General features: G+C 42.9%; 2 pseudogenes; both read left to right on the forward strand.

Moving 5' to 3' along the window:
* Positions 1-19,372, forward strand: part of LOC138419599 (zinc finger protein 420-like) — a 29,941-nt pseudogene extending 10,569 nt beyond the window's left edge.
* Positions 433-14,948, forward strand: LOC138418513 (chromo domain-containing protein cec-1-like; annotated as a pseudogene).
* Positions 19,373-19,851: the final 479 nt, after the last annotated feature.

A 19,851-nucleotide genomic window follows, 5' to 3' on the forward strand; every position in this document is an offset into this window, starting at 1 on the left:
ATAGAAAGCATTTCATCAATCCTGTTTTTTCAAGTTCCTCTTCAGGAGAAGTATTGTAGATAGTAATCCATAGTTAAAACAGATAGAAAATTGATATGTTAGTATGGATCACAAGATGAAGGTTGGTATTTAGAAATGTACAATTATTAGCAATATATCTTTGTTTATATTGACATGATTTGTGATTGTTTGAAAACCAAAATCAATGTGATTCAACTCTCAAATTACTCCATGCTGCTATGCTTCATTTCTAGTGTGTATGCAAAGTTATGTTTCTGATGGTTGCTATCTCCAAGATGAGACAAGGCCTTCAATCCTAGGGAGAAATCATTTATATTTATTCTCCATTAGAAGATTAAGGACACAGGAATGTAACATGTACATCTAAATGGAGGTGTTAGTCATTCATGTCAAACATCCCTATAGGTCACCATGAGGTAAGTGTTCAGGGAGTAATTCCACATATTAAAGTAAGATGTACATTTTTAATAGTTATGTCACTTGCTTTTTAAGTAAAATACAATGACAGTTCACTGAAATCTTGATATATCTTTATAAATCAACAGAAGTCATGAATATTAGTTGACATGTTTCAAATAAAGACATCTCTGATCCCCTAGAAATGTATGGAAATCAGTCACAGAAAAGTCATATAATTAGTGTATGTCTTGTTTCATTAACAATTAGCCTCCATTTTGTAACCATAGGAATCACAGTTCTCAGATCATTGTATCAGAGGAATGAATGTCATTGTTTATGCTTGTAGTCTGTATTTTATTCAGTTACACAGTGGGTTGGAAAAGGTTTTATTCTGACTATGTGATATAACATGTTAATAAAACTGGACGGTTTCTTGTGATGAAGTTGGTGTGTAATGAAGTGTCAACCTACCGATTTAAGGTTGAAGGGAAAATACCTAACAATAAACTCTTTGTTAGCACAGAGGGATGATATCTGTAACAATTAGTTTCCATACTGCCTTTAAGCTTCAAATAATTGGATATTTCCCATCATTTCTCCATTGTACCCCCCCCACCCCACCCCCCACCGCCCACTTCTCTGTAACTGTTGGGACATTGTGATGGTTCTAGGAAGGATCATAGAGAGTACTGTTGAGAGTTTACCTGAACTACTCCATGCTGTTGCTGCCTCAGCGTCTGTCTGGGGAGCAGGCAGCCTGCAGGTCCTTGAACTCACACCAGCCAGTCCTGTGAACACCTACACTAGATGGCCACCCACCTTGAGACCAGTAGTCGTGCTGAACCCCAGGGTCTACTGCACAGGCCCTCCTTCAGTGACACCCTCAGAGCTCTAGATTCCTGCTCCTCTTGGATTGAATGGACCGATCCACACTCAGCCTGGCGAGTCCACAGCATTTCAACCAAGGTCTCTTAGAAAGGCCTGAACCCCGAGTACTGGAGCTTTCTCTGCTTGGTCCTAAGCTTGACCTAAGAAATTCCTGCCCTAGAACCTCCTCTCCTGAGAGGTCTTAGGTGTGCTGAGTGTGAGGGCTGAAGCTCAGGGCTCCTGAGTGTGGGTCTTGGGGGAGAAGCATCAAAATAAACAGGGAACTTGCTGAAGAGACATTCATGACCCCTCTTCAGACCTGCAGATTTATAACTTCTTAGAGTGGGGACCTGACCTCGAGGGGTTCATATTCACTGAAATGGTTCAGAAAGAACCTTGTAAGTGGTTTCAACCTGGTTTCCTATCAAGATCACCTGACCAGTGTTAAGCGATAACCTCCCCACAGAGTTCTGTCTTGGTCCTGTGGGAGGATCAGTGCGGTGTGTAGGAAGTGCTCCAGGGGACTCTAAGGAGAGGCCCGGGTTTAGGACGTGGCTCCTGGTCCATCTGTGAGAGCTGAGGCCTAGCTTCAGTCTGAGGTGAGGCTGCAGGGATGGTCTAGCTGGATTTGGACCAGGGAAATCAGTCAGCTCACATCATCTGTGTGAGCAGAGGATTACGAGCTCTCTCTGAGGAGAGAACAATCAAGAAATAAGTTGAAAGACTGGTCTCCAGGTAGGAAGTAATTGTTCCTGAATCTCTCCTGAGACAGGACAGGAGAGGTGGGTCTTCTCAGTTTTTCAAGGTCCTTCTGTCTGAAGGTGAATTAGTTGCAGGTTAAAGAGATGTGCAGTTGCCTTTGAAGGTATTCTTTCAATATGCAGAGATGTGTTTGCTACATCACATCCTCAGAGAAGACAGAGCAGGAGGAAGAAGAGGAGGAAATGACAGTTCTGTCCTGGGTCTGGGGCTGCGTCTGCTTTTCCCCCTAAAATGCTTGAACGTAGGGAACCTGCAAACCTTTCGTTCTCTGCTTCTAATTTTTCTGCCTGGGGAGATTGTTATCAACTTCTTATTTTTTCCTTTTCTTATCATAGTGAGGACCGGCTCTTTAGATCACTTCTCCCTTGTGTCCCAGAACCTTGTCTCCCTTGTCTGTATCCTGGCTTTCTGTAGAGCATGATGAATTCTGAACCTGAATGAGTGACGTTCAACTGGTGAAAAGATTCCCCTTATGAGAGATCAACATGGGGAGGCATAGGTTCTGAGATTCTCATTGGCATGTAGTTCAGTCTTGGGACCTTAGAGAAGTAGGGGAAATTAGGAATGAATTTACAGATATTTGCAACTTGAGATATTTAGAACAGGATTAAGAAATTGTCCTCGTGAGTAGAATTACCTCAGTGCTCCAGAATTCCACAGGAAGTTTGGGAAATAGAAGGAGAAAAATATGAGAGACTTTTCTCTATATTGGTAGGAAGGACTCACTCTTAAGTGTAGTCTTAGGATACAGAACATGGAAGTTATATAAGAAGTGAATTTTGTATAAAACTGAAACTTTTCAGGATTCGGATCACTGCTAACATTTATCCCACTACACCTCACATTCCCTGGTTCAGGTGCTTCTGTGATATTGTGAACTGTGATGTTCCTGCTTTTTGACTTTCATAAGGATTTTTGAAAGATTTAGTGAGGGATGTGTATAAGCTGCCTAAATTAATGTAGCAAACTGCCCCTTCTTAGTTCCCTTTGCTTTGGAAAATGAACACTCACCTGTGTTTAGTAAGGTTCTTGCATTTTGGGCATGGAGGTTTTCATCACTCAAGCCCAGGCCTGATCATTTCCATTAGTAATATACTCCACACTCATTTTCCAGACAGAATTCTTATCACATCTTTGTATTTTCTACAATATTTACAAGAATGTTATTACTTATGTTTAACCATTATATCTAAAATAGAATGCAATACAAATGATAGAGATTTTCAAAGGAATAAAAGATTCAGAACCAAGAGCTCTAATTTTTGTCTATGTGTTTTTGCACCCTAGTGTATTTAAAAAAAAAAAAAACAGAATATTGCCACAAATAAATCATAAGATTTAACCACAGAAATCTATTCCTGATTTAATAAACATGTATCATTTTTCTCCTAACTAGTATATGTTTGTGTGCATGAAAATGTTAACAGTATATGACATTTTATCTCTTTTTGATATTTTTGCCAGTTACCTCCACTGGTAAAACATGCATTAGACTGGTCTCTGCAAACAGTTCAATTCAGTCGCTCAGTCAGGTGTTTGTGTTGACTTAATTCTTTTTACATAAAATCGAGCTCAGATCCATTGAAGTAAATCCAAAGCTCTACATTTTCTGAATATTTAATCAAATATTCCAAACAATTTTGAACACCAATATTTTTTAATCTAAAATTATTTATGTGGCTCATTCAAGATTACAAAGTAAAAAACTGTTAGAAAGTTATATAGTTCGCAAATGGTCAAAAGGATTGTTTTCTCTGCTTACTAATCAATTAAACCTGTAAAATCTGTAAAGCCCATAAAGTTCAATAATAACTATGAATTCGTACCTGGCTCTTTTCAGTTCAGTTCAGTCGCTCAGTTGTGTCCAACTCTTTGCGACCCCATGGACTGCAGCACATCTGACAATCACCAACTCCCAGAGCTTACTCAACCATGTATCCATTGAGTCCGTGACACCATCCAACCATCTCAGTCTTTGTTGTCCCCTTCTCCTCCTGCCTTCAGTCTTTCCCAGCATCAGGCTCTTTTCCAGTGAGTCAGTTCTTTGCATCAGGTGGCCAAAGTATTGGAGTTTCAGCTTCAGCATCAGTCCTTCCAATGAATATTCAGGACTGATTTCCTTTAGGATGGACTGGTTGGATCAAGACTCTCAAGAGTCTTCTCCAACACCACAGTTCAAAACCATCAATTCTTTGGCGCTCAGTTTTCTTTATAGTCCAGCTCTCACATCCGTACATGACTAGTGGAAAACCCATGGCTTTGACTAGATGAAACTCTGTCGGCAAAGTAATGTCTCTGCTTTTTAATATGCTGTCTAAGTTCATCATAATTTTTCTTCCAAGGAGCAAGCATCTTTTAATTTCATGGCTGCAGTCAGCATCTGCAGTGATTTTGGAGCCCAAAACAATCAAGTTTCTCACTGTTTCCATAGTTTCCCCATCTATTTCCCCTGAAGTGATGGGACTGGATGCCATGGCTGTTTGCCATGGCTCTTTTCAGTTCAGTTCAGTTCAGCTCAGTTGCTCAGTCGTGTCCGACTCTTTGCGACCTCATGAATCGTAGCACGCCAGGCCACGCTGTCCATCACCAACTCCAGGCTATTCACAATGGCCATTGATCAACCAGACATTTAGTTAAAACTATGCTTGTTCAAGGTGAAAAACTGTGGGCCCACCCTAGAACTCTTGAATCATAATGTGCTTTTAAAAAAAAAAAAAAAAAACTCTGCTTTGACTGATATTTATCCAGTGCAATACAAGGAAAACCCTCAAAACTAAATATGCCTCTGTTGAGCACATTTAATAATTTTTCTCCCAGATGAATGAATGAATCAGTCACTCAGTCATGTCCTACTCTTCGTAACCCCATGCACTATAGCCTGCTAGGTTCCTCCCTCCATAAGATTCCCCAGGCAAGAATACCGGAGTGGGTTGCCTTCCCTTCTCCAGGGGATCTTCCCAACCTAGGGATTGAATCCAGGTCGCCTGCATTGCAGACAGATGCTTTACCATCTGAGCCACCAGGGAAGCCCAAGTGGCTTTGTGGATCATCTCTCATCCTGTTTTCTTCAGGTTAGAAATGCGCTAGAGCATATTACTCTGTAAAAAAGTATATTATTGTATACAATCAGACACTCTTCTCATTGAAAAACTAGTTCTCTGTACTTGCTGTTTTCAACTTGTCACATTAGGAAGTCTTCCCACAGTCACATGGCATCTGTCCTTTGTATTTCAGGGACGGCTGACATTCCAGGATGTGGCCATAGAGTTCACTCAAGAGTGAGAGAGTCAATTCCTAGGCAGGTTGATAAGAAGTCCGGAGGTCCCCAAGGAGAGAGGGGTCTGAAATTCTCAAGGAGAAGGAAAGGACAAACTTTTTTATCTACAGTCCTTAGTCTTAGTCAATTACACAACTCAGTTTAAACTCTGTACTAGGGATTATACAACAACAATATATCCTGCCTGAGGACAGTTTCTCCTTCCTGAAAACCTTCTGGCTAATCCTGTTATCTTAAAATGTAAATCATGGGAGTGGGTCTAGGAAGATCTTTACAACCACCAGACAATCTTGTTTCATTGGGATAACTAATTAAAAGGTATATAATTCCCTTGCTAACACTAGTGAGTGGGCACTCTTTCTGCCCCCTTCTGATGTCTATGTCAGAAGCTTTCTCTATCTCTTTTATACTTTAATAAAACTCTATTACACAAAAGCTCTGACTGATCAAGCCTCGTCTCTGGCCATGAATCAAATTCTCCTTCAGAGGCCAAGAATCCCAGCGTCTTCTGTGGCTCAGCAACAACCTTTCAAGAGGAGTGGGAGCACCTGGACCTCAGTCAGCGGGAATTGTACAGGGATGTGATGTTAGAGAACTATGGGAACCTGGCCTTCTCGGGTGAGGACAGCTGCCTTCCAGAATCCCTTATCTACCCTCGGGATTTTGATTCCTTCATTCGTAGAATGTCTCCTGGAATCGTCTGTGTCCTACAATAGAGGTTACGATCTCTGCTTTTGAGGACAAAATGGGAGTTGGTGAATATAGACAGAAAGCTTCCTGATGATTCACATGATTCTAACCTTCCTCTTTCTTGAGCTCTCTGCCTCCTTCGCTCTAGACTAGAGGTCACTCTCTCAGCTTACTCTTATAAAATCATGCTGCCTTCCTCATAAAGACAGAGGTCCACCCTTATGTTTGACTGAGTGTTATTCTGATGGAGATCTCAGGATCTAGGTTTCAACTATTGCCTACTACATTAAATGTGCTTTCTATAAAGCCTTTTGGGAAGTCACATCCTGGACTCTTTTCACATTCTACAATGCCTTCCTCTCTCCCAAGACTACAATGTTGTTCAGTCGCTCAGTCATGTCCGACTCTTTGTGACCCCATGGACTGCAGCATATCAGGCTTCCCTGTCCGTCACCAACTCCCAGAGCTTGCTCAAACTCATGTCCATTGAGTTGATGATGCCAACAAAGCATCTCATCCTCTGTCACCCCCTTCTCCTCCTTTCCTCAGTCTTTCCCAGGGTCTTTTCCAATGAGTTGGCTCTTCCCATCAAGTGGCCAAAGTATTGGAGTTTCAGCTTTGGCATTAGTCCTCCCAGGGAATATTCAGGACTGATTTCCTTCAGGGTGGACTGGATTGATCTCCTTGCTGTCCAAGGGACTCTCAAGAGTTTTCTCCAGCACCACAGTTCAAAAGCATCAATTCTTTGCACTCAGCCTTCTTTATGGTCCTACTCTTACATCGATACATAACTATCGGAAAAACCATAGCTTTCACTACATGGAACTTTGTTGGCAAAGTAATGTCTCTGCTGTTTAACAAGCTGTCTACATTTGTCATTGCTTTTCTTCCAAGGAGCAAGCATCTTTTAATTTCATGGCTGCAGTAACCCTCTGCATTGATTTTGGAGTCCGAGGAAATAAAGTCTCTCCCTGTAACCATCGGTTCCCCTTTTATTTGCCATGAAGACATGGGACTGGATGTCATGATCTTAGCCTTTTGAAATTTTAGTATTAAGCCTTTTCACTCTCCTCTTTCACTTTCACCAAGAGGCTCTTTAGTTCCTCTTTGCTTTCTGCCATCAAGGTGGTGTCATCTGCATATCTGAGATTATTGATATTTCTCCTGGCAATCTTGATTCCAGGTGGAGCTTCATCCAATCTGGCATTTTGCATGATGTTATCTGCATATAAGTTAAATAAGCAGGGGACAATATACAGCTTGATGTACTCCTTTCCCAATTTGGAACCAGTTCATTGTTCCATGTCCAGTTCTAACTTTTGCTTCCTAACCGGCATACAGATTTCTCAGGAGGCAGGTCAGGTGGTCTGGTAGTCCCATCTCTTGAAGAATTTCCCACAGTTTGTTGTGATCCACACAAAGCCTTTCGCATAGTCAATGAAGCAGAAGTAGATGTTTTCTGGAATTCTCTTACTTTTTCTGTGATCCAGCGGATGTTGGCAATTTGATCTCTCGTTCATCTGCCTTTTCTAAATCCAGCTTGTACATCTGGACGTTCTCAATTCACATACTGTTGAAGCCTAGCTTGAAGGATTTTGAGCATTACCTTGCTGGCATGTAAAATGAGTGCAATTGTGCAGAAGTTTGAATATTCTTTGGCATTGATTTTCTTTGGGATTGGAATGAAAACTGACCTTTTCCAACCTGTAGCCACTGCTGAGTTTTCCAAATTTGCTGGCATATTGAATGAAGCACTTTCACAGCATCATCCTTTGTAATTTAAAATAGCTCAGCTGGCATTCCATCCTCTCTACTAGCTCTGTTTATAGTGATGCTTCCTAAGACCCACTTGACTTCTCACTCCAGGATTTCTGGCTCTAGGGGAGTGGTCACACCATCGGGATTATCTGGTGTGATAAGATCTTTTTAGTATAGTTCATCTGTATTTTCACCACCTTCCTTAATAGTCGTGTCTAGCTCTTTGTGACCCCATGGACTATACAGTCTGTCGAATTCTCGAGGCCAGAATACTGGAGTGGGTAGCCTTGCCCTTCTCCAGGGGATCTTCCCAACCCAGGATTTGAACCTAGGTCTCCTGATTGCAGGCAGATTCTTTACCAGCTGAGCCACAGGGGAAACTCAGTATAGTTCGTCTGTGTATTTTCACCCCCTCTCTTTATTATCTTCTGCTATTGTTAGGTCCATACTGTTTCTGTCTTTTATTGTGCCCGTCTTTGCATGAAATATTCCCATGGTATCTCTCTCTTTCTCTTTTTTCTTTTTTGGTTAATTTTTATTTTCTATTGGAGTAGAGTTTATTTCTGGTGTGTTTGTTTTAGGTTTACAAGAACATGATTCAGTCATACACAGATGTATATCTATTCTGCGTATCCAGTCGACTTCCCTGTGCTCCACTGGCATTATCGATATGGTAATAAATAGTGTGATTTTGTTCATTGCAACCTCTCAACGTCTCCCTGCCACTACTTTTTTTTTTTTAAGTCATAAGTTGGGTTTCTAAGTCTGTGAGTCTGTTTCTGTTTATAGTTAGTTAATCTGTATAAATTTATAGATTCCCCCTCTAAGTGATACTTCTTCTTTCATCTCTGACTTCACTGAATATGATACTTCTCAGTCCACCCATGCTCCTGAAAATGTCATTCATTCATTCATTCTTTTGGATGGCTGAGTGTATGCCAGTTTTGAGATGGACATGTGACTCTTCATTTCTCTATAGTTGGAAGATATTGTCAATAGCATTGCCCTGAAAATTGAGGTGCAACTATCATTTTAAATCATGATTTTCTCCGGGTCTAAGGCAAGGAGTGGGCTGGCCAGATCATGTGGTATGTCTATATTTAGTGTTTTAAGGAGTTTCCGTACTCTTTTCCTTGTGGCTGCACCCACTCAATTATTCCAGCCCACAGTATAAGAGGATTCTCTGTGACCGTCGCCCTCAGCAGCAATTAACCTTTGTAGGATGCAGATGATTCCTTTGTGGACCTTTTGGAAGATGGATATTCTGTGAGGTGTGAGGTGATACCTCATTGCAGTTTTGATTAGATTTCTCTAAAAGTGATCCTGAGCATCTTTTTATGTGTTTTATGGCCATCTGGATGCCTTCCTTGGAGACACATCCATTTAGATGTTTGTGGTTTTTCTATTGGATTGATAGGGTATTTTTGCAGCTTTATCATGAGCTGCGTGAGCATTTTGCATGTTGGGAGATGAATTCATTATTTTAAACATCTGTTGCAAACATTTGTTTTCCCATTCTGAGGGTTGTCTTTTTTTTTTCCTTTAGGTTGCCCTTGCAGTGCAAAAGCTTATAAGATGATGAGATGCCTTTTTAAAGTTTTGTTTTAGTTTTAATTATTCGAACTTGTGATTCATGTCAAAGTGTGATTGCCTATATTTTCCTCAAGAGGATTAGAGTAATCTTCCGTCCATTTAACTCTTCAAGCTATTTGGATTTTTTCTTCTGTAAGCAGTTAGGGAGAGATGTAAATTCTTTCCCTTTCCCCTTGCTTAAGAAAGCTCCTCCCTGTCCATCCTGACTGTTAACAGCTTACATTGCCAGCATCAGTGTATGAGACTTCCCATGTCTCCACGTCCTCTCTGCCATTTTGTAAGTATACTTCAGGACATAGGCCACTCTGGGCTGGGTGAGATGAGATATTCTTGTAGTTTTGATTTTAATTTCTTTAATAATTAGCAATGTGAGCATATTTCATGGGCTTTATAGCCACCAAATATCTTCTGGGGAGAAATATCCATTTAGATCTTTGCTCTCCATCACTATTTTAATTGAACAGCATGGGTTGTTTGCATATTTGGGGGATGAATTCCTCATTTTCACCTTGGTTGTAACATTTTTTTTATCCTGAGGGTTATTTTGTTTTTCCTTTAGGGTTCCCCTCCTTTTGATCTCTGGTTCCTCTGCCTCTTCTAAATCCACCTTGAACATCTGGAAGTTCTCAATTCATATACTGTTAAAGCCTCGCTTGAAGAATTTTGAGCATTACTTTACTGGTGTGTGAGATGACTGCAATTGTGCAGTAGTCTGAGCATCCTTTGACATTGCCTTTCTTTCAGATTGGAATGAAAACTGGCCTTTTTCAGTCCTGTGGCCACTGCTGAGTTTTCCAAATTTCCCTGCATATTGAGTATAGGACTTTAACAGTATTACCTTTTAGGATTTGCAATAGCTCAGCTGGAATTCCATCACCTCCACTAGCTTGTTCATAGGGATGCTTTCTAAGGCCCACTTGACTTCGCATTCCAGGACGTCTGGCTGTAGGTGAGCGATCACACCATGGTGGTTATCTTGGTCATTAAAGTTCTTTTGGATAGTTCTTCTGTGTTTTCTTGCCACCTCTTCTTAATATCTTCTGCTTCTGTTTGGTTCTTACCAGTTCTGTCCTTTATTTTGCCCATTTCTGCATGAAATATTCTCCAGGTATCTCTAATTTTCCTGAAGCGATTTCTAGTCTTTCCCATTCTATTGTTTTCCTCTATTTCTTTGCACTGATCATGAAGTCTTTCTTATCTCTCCTTGTTATTCTTTGGAACTCTGCATCCAAATAGGTATATCTTTCCTTTTCTCCTGTTACATTTTTGATTTGCAGTTTTGATTTACATTTCTATAACATTTCACAAAGTTGAAAGCTTTTCATGTGACATGTTTAAGAACAGTGTGAGTAAAACTGAGCTTTGGAGATCGGCATCGTGATCTTTTGCCCTGATTTGATTCTTTTCCCCTGACGAACCTAGGACATTTCTTCAGGCAGGTGTTTCTTCCCTAGAGCCCCTGAGTTCAGTTCAGTTCGGTCGCTCAGTCGTGTCCGACTCTTTGCGACCACATGAATCACAGCACACCAGGCCTCCCTGTCCATCACCATCTCCTAGAGATCACTCAGACTCATGTCCATCCAGTCCATGATGCCATCCAGCCTTCTCATCCTCGGTTGTCCCTTTCTCCTACTGCCCCTAATCCCTCCCAGCATCAGAGTCTTTTCCAATGAGTCAACTCTTTGCATGAGGTGGCCAAAGTACTGGAGTTTCTCCTGCAAAGAAATCCCAGGGCTGATCTCCTTCAGAATGGACTGGTTGGATCTCCTTGTAGTCCAAGGGACTCTCAAGAGTCTTCTCCAACACCACAGTTCAAAAGCATCAATTTTTTGGCACTCAGCCTTCTTCACAGTCCAACCCTCACATCCATACATGAACACTGGAAAACCATAGCCTTGACTAGACGGACCTTAGTCGGCAAAGTAATGTCTCTGCTTTTGAATATGCTATCTATGTTGGTCATAACTTTTCTTCCAAGGAGTAAGCGTCTTTTAATTTCATGGCTGCAGTCACCATCTGTGGTGATTTTTGAGCCCCCAAAAATAAAGTCTGACACTGTTTCCACTGTTTCCCCATCTATTTCCCATGAAGTGATTGGACTGGATGCCATGATCTTCGTTTTCTGAATGTTGAGCCTTAAGCCAACTTTTTCACTCTCCTCTTTCACTTTCATCAAGAGGCTGTTTAGCTCCTCTTCAGTTTCTGCCATAAGGGTGGTGTCATCTGCATATCTGAGGTTATTGATATTTCTCCCAGAAATCTTGATTCCAGCTTGTGTTTATTCCAGACCAGCGTTTCTCATGATGTACTCTGCATAGAAGTTAAACAAGCAGGGTGACAATATACAGCCTTGACGTACACCTTTTCCTATTTGGAACCAGTCTGTTGTTCCAGGTCCAGTTACAACTGTTGCTTCATGGCTTGCATACAGATTTCTCAAGAGGCAGGTTAGGTGATCTGGTATTCCCATCTCTTTTAGAAATTTCCACAGTTTATTGTGATCCACAGAGTCAAAGGCTTTGGCATAGTCAATAAAGCAGAAATAGATGTTTTTCTGGAACTCTCTAGCTCTTTCCGTGATCCAGCAGATGTTGGCAATTTGACCTCTGGTTCCTCTGTCTTTTCTAAAACCAGCTTGAACGTCAGGGAGTTCACAGTTCACGTATTGCTGAAGCCTGGCTTGGAGAATTTTGAGCATTACTTTACTAGCATGTGAGATGAGTGCAATTGTGCGGTAGTTTGAGCATTCTTTGGTGTTGCCTTTCTTTGGGATTGGAATGAAAACTGACCTTTTCCAGTCCTGTGGCCACTGCTGAGTTTTCCAAATGTGCTGGCATATTGAGTGCAGCACGTTCACAGCATCATCTTTCAGGAATTGAAACAGCTCAACTGGAATTCCATCACCTCCACTAACTTTGTTCGTAGTGATCCTATCTAAGGCCCACTTGACTTCACATTCCAAGATGTCTGGCTCTAGATTAGTGATCACATCATCATGATTATCTGGGTTGTGAAGATCTTTTTTGTACAGTTCTTCCGTGTATTCTTGCCACCTCTTGTTAAGATCATCTTCTTCTGTTAGGTCCATGCCATTTCTGTGCTTTATCAAGCCCATCTTTGCATGAAATGTTCCCTTGGTATCTCTCATTTTCTTGAAAAGATCTCTAGTCTTTCCCATTCTGTTGTTTCCCTCTATTTCTTTACACTGATCGCTGAAGAAGGCTTTCTTATCTCTTCTTGCTATTCTTTGGAACTCTGCATTCAGATACTTATATCTTTCCTTTTCTTCTTTGCTTTTCACCTCTCTTCTTTTCACAGCTCTTTGTAAGACCTCCCCAGACAGCCACTTTGCTTTTTTGCATTTCTTTTCCATGGGGATGGTCTTGATCCTTGTCTCCTGTACAATGTCACGAACCTAATTCCATAGTTCCTCAGGCACTCTATCTCTCAGATCTAGGCCCTTAAATCTATTTCTCACTTCCACTGTAGAATCATTAGGGATTCGATTTAGGTCATACCTGAATGGTCTAGCAGTTTTCCCTACTTTCTTCAATTTAAGTCTGAATTGGGTAATAAGGTGTTCATGATCTGAGCCACAGTCAGATCCTGGCCTTGTTTTTGCTGACTGTATAGAGCTTCTCCATCTTTGGTTGCATAGAATATAATCAATCTGATTTTGGTGTTGACCATCTGGTGATATCCATGTGTAGGGTCTTCTCTTGTGTTGTTGGAAGAGCAAATCCACCTCCTTGTCTCTCAATAAATTTTTGCGGTGAGACATCAGAGCCTGAGTTTCATTAGTTTTGGCTGATCTTTAGTACAGTGAGAAAGCTGAAGGACAGGAGGAAAAAGCAGTGGGAACAACGTGCCAAGGAATCCCCTTCATAGCCCACCAGAAAATTTGCTAAATATCTGACTGGTGCTCACAATTTCATTGGTCTGATCCTTGGCACAGAGAAGAGAAAGGACAGAAGAACCCCCCACTGGCTTGTGTAACAGCTACTAAGGCTCAGCAGATAGCGCCTTTGGGACATGTTGAGGAGTAGCCTCTCCAGAGTCCCTCAATTGTGCCCCCTGCTGCCCGCCTGTTCGTGGGAGGTTCGAGGAAACAAGAAATGAGAGATTGTAAAGGAATTAAGATTTCGTTAGGCATGTCCTTCCAGCCAGAGGAGCGAGGACCTCTTACCTTAACTGGGAGGTCTTCTAGGATCTGAGAATAGGCCGCGTGGGCGTTCCGCTGTCCCAGTTTCCAGCACGATGGGCCTTCCCCTGACCTAGATTTTCTTTGCATTCTGCCTCTACCAGGGGAGCTTCGCTGAGTTGGGTTCCGGCTGTGCTTAGCCTCTTCTACGCGGAGATTGTTTCAGCCAGGTTATCTCCGAGTCACGGCACCATAGATGTCACGCGAGTGTATGTTCCTTGGTTGTTTGTCTCGTCACAACAAAGATTTGGAGCAAAGGACAATAGAGCCCTCAGGTCGTCACAGCTCTCGGGTCTTGGACAAACCGTGTTATAGCTCTTAGGCAAGTCAGTGTTACAGCGCTATTTTATTTAGAAGATAGCAGGAGAATCCATCCTCAAAGCGTGGGGGCATGACAACCCAAAGATTTGAAGGGAAGACAGTGGAGGAGGGCGGGGGAGAGGGGGAGAGAGAGAGAGAGAGGGAGAGAGAGAGAAAGAGCGCAGGCACGAGGGAGAGGAAGAGAGAGAGAGAGACAGCTCGCGCTTTGGCTCCTCCTTTTATGTTTTTGCCTCCACCTGGGCCTGCCCTGTGCAAATTGGGCTTAACCAGGAGTGCTGTTTGTTCTACGTGAAGACTTCACTCTGGTCCCGGGACCTTCCTTTTCCATTTCTTGTCTTTTAGCCACCGCCATTTTGGACTCCTTTCCCCTATTCTACCTACCTAACAATTTAATCACATCTAAATAAATATCAAAGAATGTATAGGCGCGGCTGGTCGGCGGCAGCTCTGCGGGTGCGGGGGCGGCGAGCCGAGGACCAAGCCACCGCGGCCTGAGCGCCGGCACCGCCCGCACCGCCCTTCCGCCCGCCCTCCGGACGCGCAGCCCCGCGGCCTCCGCTGCAGACCCGCCCCGCGCCGCCCCGCCCCGCCCCGCCCCGCGCGCCTCTGCCGCCTCTTCCTGAGCCCCCGCTCGCCCAGCGGCCGCCGCCCCCGCGCCAGGTTCCGGCCGCGGCCCGCCTCTGCCGCCCAGGGCCCTTCCGTCCAGGCCCCGGGACCCCGGCTCCCCGCCAGCCCCGGCCCCGGCCCCGGCCCCGAGTCGGAGAAGAGCGTGGAGGCAGCGGCCGAGTTAAGCGCCAAGGACCTGAAGGAGAAGAAAGAGAAGGTGGAGGAGAAGGCAGGCCGGGAAGAGCGGAAGAAAGAAGTGGAGGAGGACGAGGAGGACGGCGCAGAGGAGGAGGAGAAGAAACTGCCGAGGACGGCGAGGAGGAGGATGAAGGGGGCGAGGAAGATGAGGAAGAAGAAGAGGAGGACGAAGGGCCCGCGCTGAAGAGCGCTGCTGAAGAGGAGGATGAAGCGGGTCCCACGCGGCAGAAGGCAGAAAACGGGGCGTCGGCATGAGCCCCCCGCCAGTGGGCTGGGGGTGGAGGGAGGCCGCTGGGGGCCCGGAGGTGGGGGTGGGGAGCGCCGCGGGCAACCCCTCTTCACCTGGCTCCCTGCTCTGGGCCCCGCGCCAGAGTTGCCGCACTCTCTCCCCCCCAGCCTTCTCATGCCGCACCTGCATCCTCACTGCCATCTTCCACCTCCTTACCTGCTCCATCTGAGCTCCCCAGCTGGTCCCCAGTCACCCCCTCCCTCTCCCTCCTCTCTTCCCGCCCTTCCCACAGCCAGCCTCTCCCTCCTTCAGTAGCCTCTCCTTCCTAACCTCTGCATCCCAGCCTCACGTGATCCTGCCCAGCCCATCCCTGCCCTGCCTGATCCCTGGGTCTCCTCCCTCAGATCCCTTTCTCAGACAGCGCCAGGACAGGTTGGGGCCAGGGTTGGGGCCGAGCCCCACAGCTGCCCCCCTCCCCTCCCCTTTTTTTTGTATAATTTAATAAAGAAACGGTCGCTCTTCTGTTTTTTTTTTTTTCTCTTTTAAAAGAATGTATCGGAAAGCATTTCATCACTTTCTCTTTTCTGAAGTTCCTGGAGGAGAATTAGTGTAGATAGTAAGCCATAGTTAAGACAGATAGAAAAGTGCTATGTTACTCTGCATCACCAGACAAAAGGTTGGTGTTTCAGTTCAGTTCAGTCGCTCAGTCTTGTCCAACTCTTTCCAACCCCATGAACTACAGCACGCCAGGCCTCCCTGTCTATCACCAACTTCCAGAGTCCACCCAAACCCATGTCCATTGAGCTGGTGATGCCTTCAACCATTTCATCCACTGTCGTCCCCTTCTCCTCCTGCCTCCAATCCCTCCCAGCATCAGGGTCTTTTCCAATGAGCCAACTCTTCACATGAGATGGTCAAAGTATTAGAGTTTCAGCCTCAGCATCAGTCCTTCCAATACCTGGCTGCAGTCAATTTCTGCATAGATTTTGGAGCCCAAGAAAGTGAAATATAACCCTTTTCATATTTTCCTCATATATTTGCCCTTTTAAATGCTCTGGTTCTGTCTCTAGACAGAAGTGTGTGAGTGGAGTCATGGACAAACTGCCAAATTTCTAGGAATACTGGGGACAGATAGTATTTGTTTTCTACTTTATAATTTCCAATCTCCTGCAAACTACACATATGACTTGATAAATTTCACACTCGGCTGACTTCTTCACTGCATAAGGGACCTCTCTCCAGTGAGAAATACAAACCTGAAGATATCTTCAAAGTTTGGTTTTACTTTGTATGAACTAATGTCAATAATGTTAAGTGTATCTGCCCCATTTCCACAAACCTAAAATACTTTTATATTTATTCAACTCATGGAATGTTTAAATTGTTCACTTAGGAAATTAGAACATTTACCACCTAAATGTTTGTGGTTAATTCTCACTATTAAACTTTTTAGATTATATAAAGAATTTTTTTAATTAAAAAATAATTTGAGTATAGTTGCTTTACAATGTTGATGTCAGGTTATGCTGTACTGCAGAGTATATCAGTTATATGTGTGTGTATATGTGTGTGTGTGTGTGTGTGTGTGTGTAATCCCTGGAGGAGGGCATGGCCATCCACTACAGTATTTTTGCCTGGAGAATCCCATGGGCAGAGCAGCCTGGCGGGCTACAGTCCATAGAGTTGGAAAGAGTCAGATGTGACTGAAGCGACTTAGCAGCATGCACATATATAATATTTATCCACTCTATTTTAGGTTTCCATACCATTTAGGTCACCACAGAGCAATGAGTAGAGTTCCCTGTGTTAAACAAGAATTGAGACTTAAAAAAATTCCACCATATTATAAGATCTCAATTCTTGTTTGTTTTCGTAAGAACTGTTACTTTGTTAAGTTTGTCTTGTTTGTTATGAAGCTTACCAGGACTGTGTCCCCTATGTTCTCGGTTTCTGATTAATTATATATCAAGATCATTTAAGGTTTCAGATTCAAAACATCTACTAGAACACGCCAAAATAAAAACACTTGTGTGTGAAGAACTGCATTACAGAATTTGTAGGCACCTTGCATTGGTGAAAATGTTTGCTTTGTAAATTTAAGATTGCTGAGGAGGAGGCAGCAGCTGGAGTCATGAGATCGCCCTGCAGTCCATGGGGTCGCAGAGAGTCGGACACAACTGAGCGACTGAACTGGACTGACCATGCTGGGAGCCCTTGCTAGTGCCTAGTGAGGCAAAGGCTGGAACACGCGGACAGAGGATGGGATGGCAGCCCTGCCCTTGGGGCATCACTCAACAACGCTGCTCTGCTTCTCTGGTGGTTCAGGCTTCCTCCACAAGCATTCCCGTTTGCAGAGCTCCTCCCTCCCTCCTGCCCCCTCAGGATGTCTCCTCGCAGCCAACCCCAGTCCTCTGCCTGGATCTGCTCTCCAAACCCCTCATCCAAGCACCCAGCCTTTGTGTGCAGTGGTGGACACCCCTCTGAGACTTGTGGAGCAGGGCTGTGGTTAGCGCCATCTGTAGAGGTCTCACTCTGTCCTGCCTGCCTCTAGCTGGTACTGCCTCCTCTTCCCATAAGAGAATGAGGCTCCCTTCTGTCCCACTGAGCTCCCCCAAGGGTTGCAGGTCCCATCTCACTTCCTCTCCTCACCAGTTTCCTTCTTGTTTCTTTGGTCCTACCTGGCTATGAGGGAATCTTTTTTGTCCTTTTTGGTGTCAAGGTCCTCTGCTCGTGTTCAGCAGGGGCTCTGTGAATATTGTTCCATGACAGATGTATTCTCGATGCGTCTGTGGAGCGAGATGAACTCCACGTCTTCCTAATCCTCTGCCGTCTTGACTCCTGTGTCTGTTTTATCCCTAACCTAGCTAAGCGAGTATCAATTTTATGTAAGTTGTAAAGTAGATTCCCTGAGAATAGTAAGTGGTGGAATAACTTGTTATTTGCTTTCAGCTGTGTCTTTTCATGACATGCAGGGTTTGATGCCCCAAAAGCCAGGCTTAGAAGATTTATTCCCCAAGAAAAGTTAACAATATATGAAAGATTTCACATTGGAAATTCACATTTAATGAAAGGGCATAGGAAATACTGAGAGGATGTTATGATGGACATAACCAAATGAGGACAGCTTTTCATAATATAAATATTAATGCCAAAAGAAAAGGAGGACATGAACCAAACTGTGAAATATGCCCATTTCAGTCATTAATATCTGCTGAGAAGTGTATATATGTAAGCAAAGATCCATGCTTTTTTGAAACATACATGTTCTCTGAAAGGAAATATGGAAAATCTGGAAAGTCACCTAATCTATACTGCAAATATTCATTCAAACTTTTCTGAATGCAGGTAACACACAATAAAATGTGTCTGAAAACTAGGTATTTAAAATTTAGGTTAACAACTCCCAGTATAATCCATTTGAGGGATCTTTTAGCCAGAGTTCAATATTCTTCAACCAACAGCTCTTTTCTCTTTGTTCCAAAGTCTGTAATGTTGCTTATTTTGAAAGGGACTAATCCAACCATCATGGTTGAAGACATATCACAGTATACTCAATGTGAAAGAATTTTTCACGTGTAATAAAATGGGGAAAGCTTTAAGCAAGAACGCTACCTCCAACAATCACAAGAATATCTATAGGGAAGGGAGAAGATTTTCATGCAATGACCTGGGCATAATGTTGACCGAGACTCAAGTCTTATGAAACATCAGGGACCTCAGTCTTCAGACAATGATTTTAAAAGTAATAAATGTATGAATATCTTTTATCAATGATCACATCTTTCTCTATATAAGAGAAATTAATCTTTAAAGCTTATTCAACAGCAGAGTATTCAAAATCCACAGAAGCATAACAAGTGTAATAAATGTGGTAAAGTCTTGCTAAACCATTACATCTAAATAGACATAAGAAAATTCATATAGGAAGGCAACCTTTCATATGTACAGAATGGAGCAAAGCCTTTAACCAGTACTCATATCTCACTCAGCATCAGCAAATTCATACTGGAGAGAAGCCTTATAAATATATGTAATGTGGAAAAACTAATCTGATATCCATTCTTGCTAGACATTTGAAAATTCACGTTGGTAATGCAGAGAAGACTTAAATGTACAGAACATGGCAAAGCCTTTATGCATTGCTCAAAATTTATTCAACATAACAGAATTCATACTGAGGAGAAGCCTTATAAATGCACAGAGGGTGGCAAAGCTTTAATCATAGTTCAACTCTTAATAGGCATCAGATAATTCATACTGTAGAGAAACCTTATAAATCTAAGGGTTGTGGCAAAGCCTTTAACCAAATTCCTAGCTTTATTCAACATTGGCGAATTTGTACTGGAAACCATTCTGATGCAAAGAATGTGGCAAATCCTTTGCCCAGAGCTCAAGTCTTTGTCAACATCAGAGAACTCATCCTTCAGAGAAAACAAAAACTTATATGTAAGGAAAGTGGCAAAGGCTTTCATCAGAGCTCTCACCTCACTAGACATCAGAGAGCATGTATTGGAGAGAAACTCTAGAAATGTAATAAGTGATGAAAGAGGTTAGTCCTAAATGTACACTTTAGATAACATGAGAGCATTTCTGCAGGAAAGATATGTGATGATGTACCAAACAAAGTAGGAAAGTTGTAATAAAAATCAACTCTAAATAAATATCAGAGAAGGCATACTAGGAAGCATTTCATCAGTTCCACTTTCCTGAATTTCCTCTGGAGGAGAATTACTGTAGATAGCAATCCACAGTTAAAACACAGAGAAAATTGATATGTTAGAATGGATCCCAGGATGAAGGGTTGTGTGTGGAGTGGTACAATTATTAGCAATGTATTCTTGCTTGTTTTGACATATTTGAGATTATTTGAAAACCAAATGAAAGTAAGTCAATCTCAAAATACTACATGTTTTGGTTTTTTCTACTGTG

This window comes from Ovis canadensis, chromosome 14 (genome assembly GCF_042477335.2).
Source record: "Ovis canadensis isolate MfBH-ARS-UI-01 breed Bighorn chromosome 14, ARS-UI_OviCan_v2, whole genome shotgun sequence".
In the NCBI taxonomy this organism is placed as follows: Eukaryota; Metazoa; Chordata; class Mammalia; order Artiodactyla; family Bovidae; genus Ovis; species Ovis canadensis.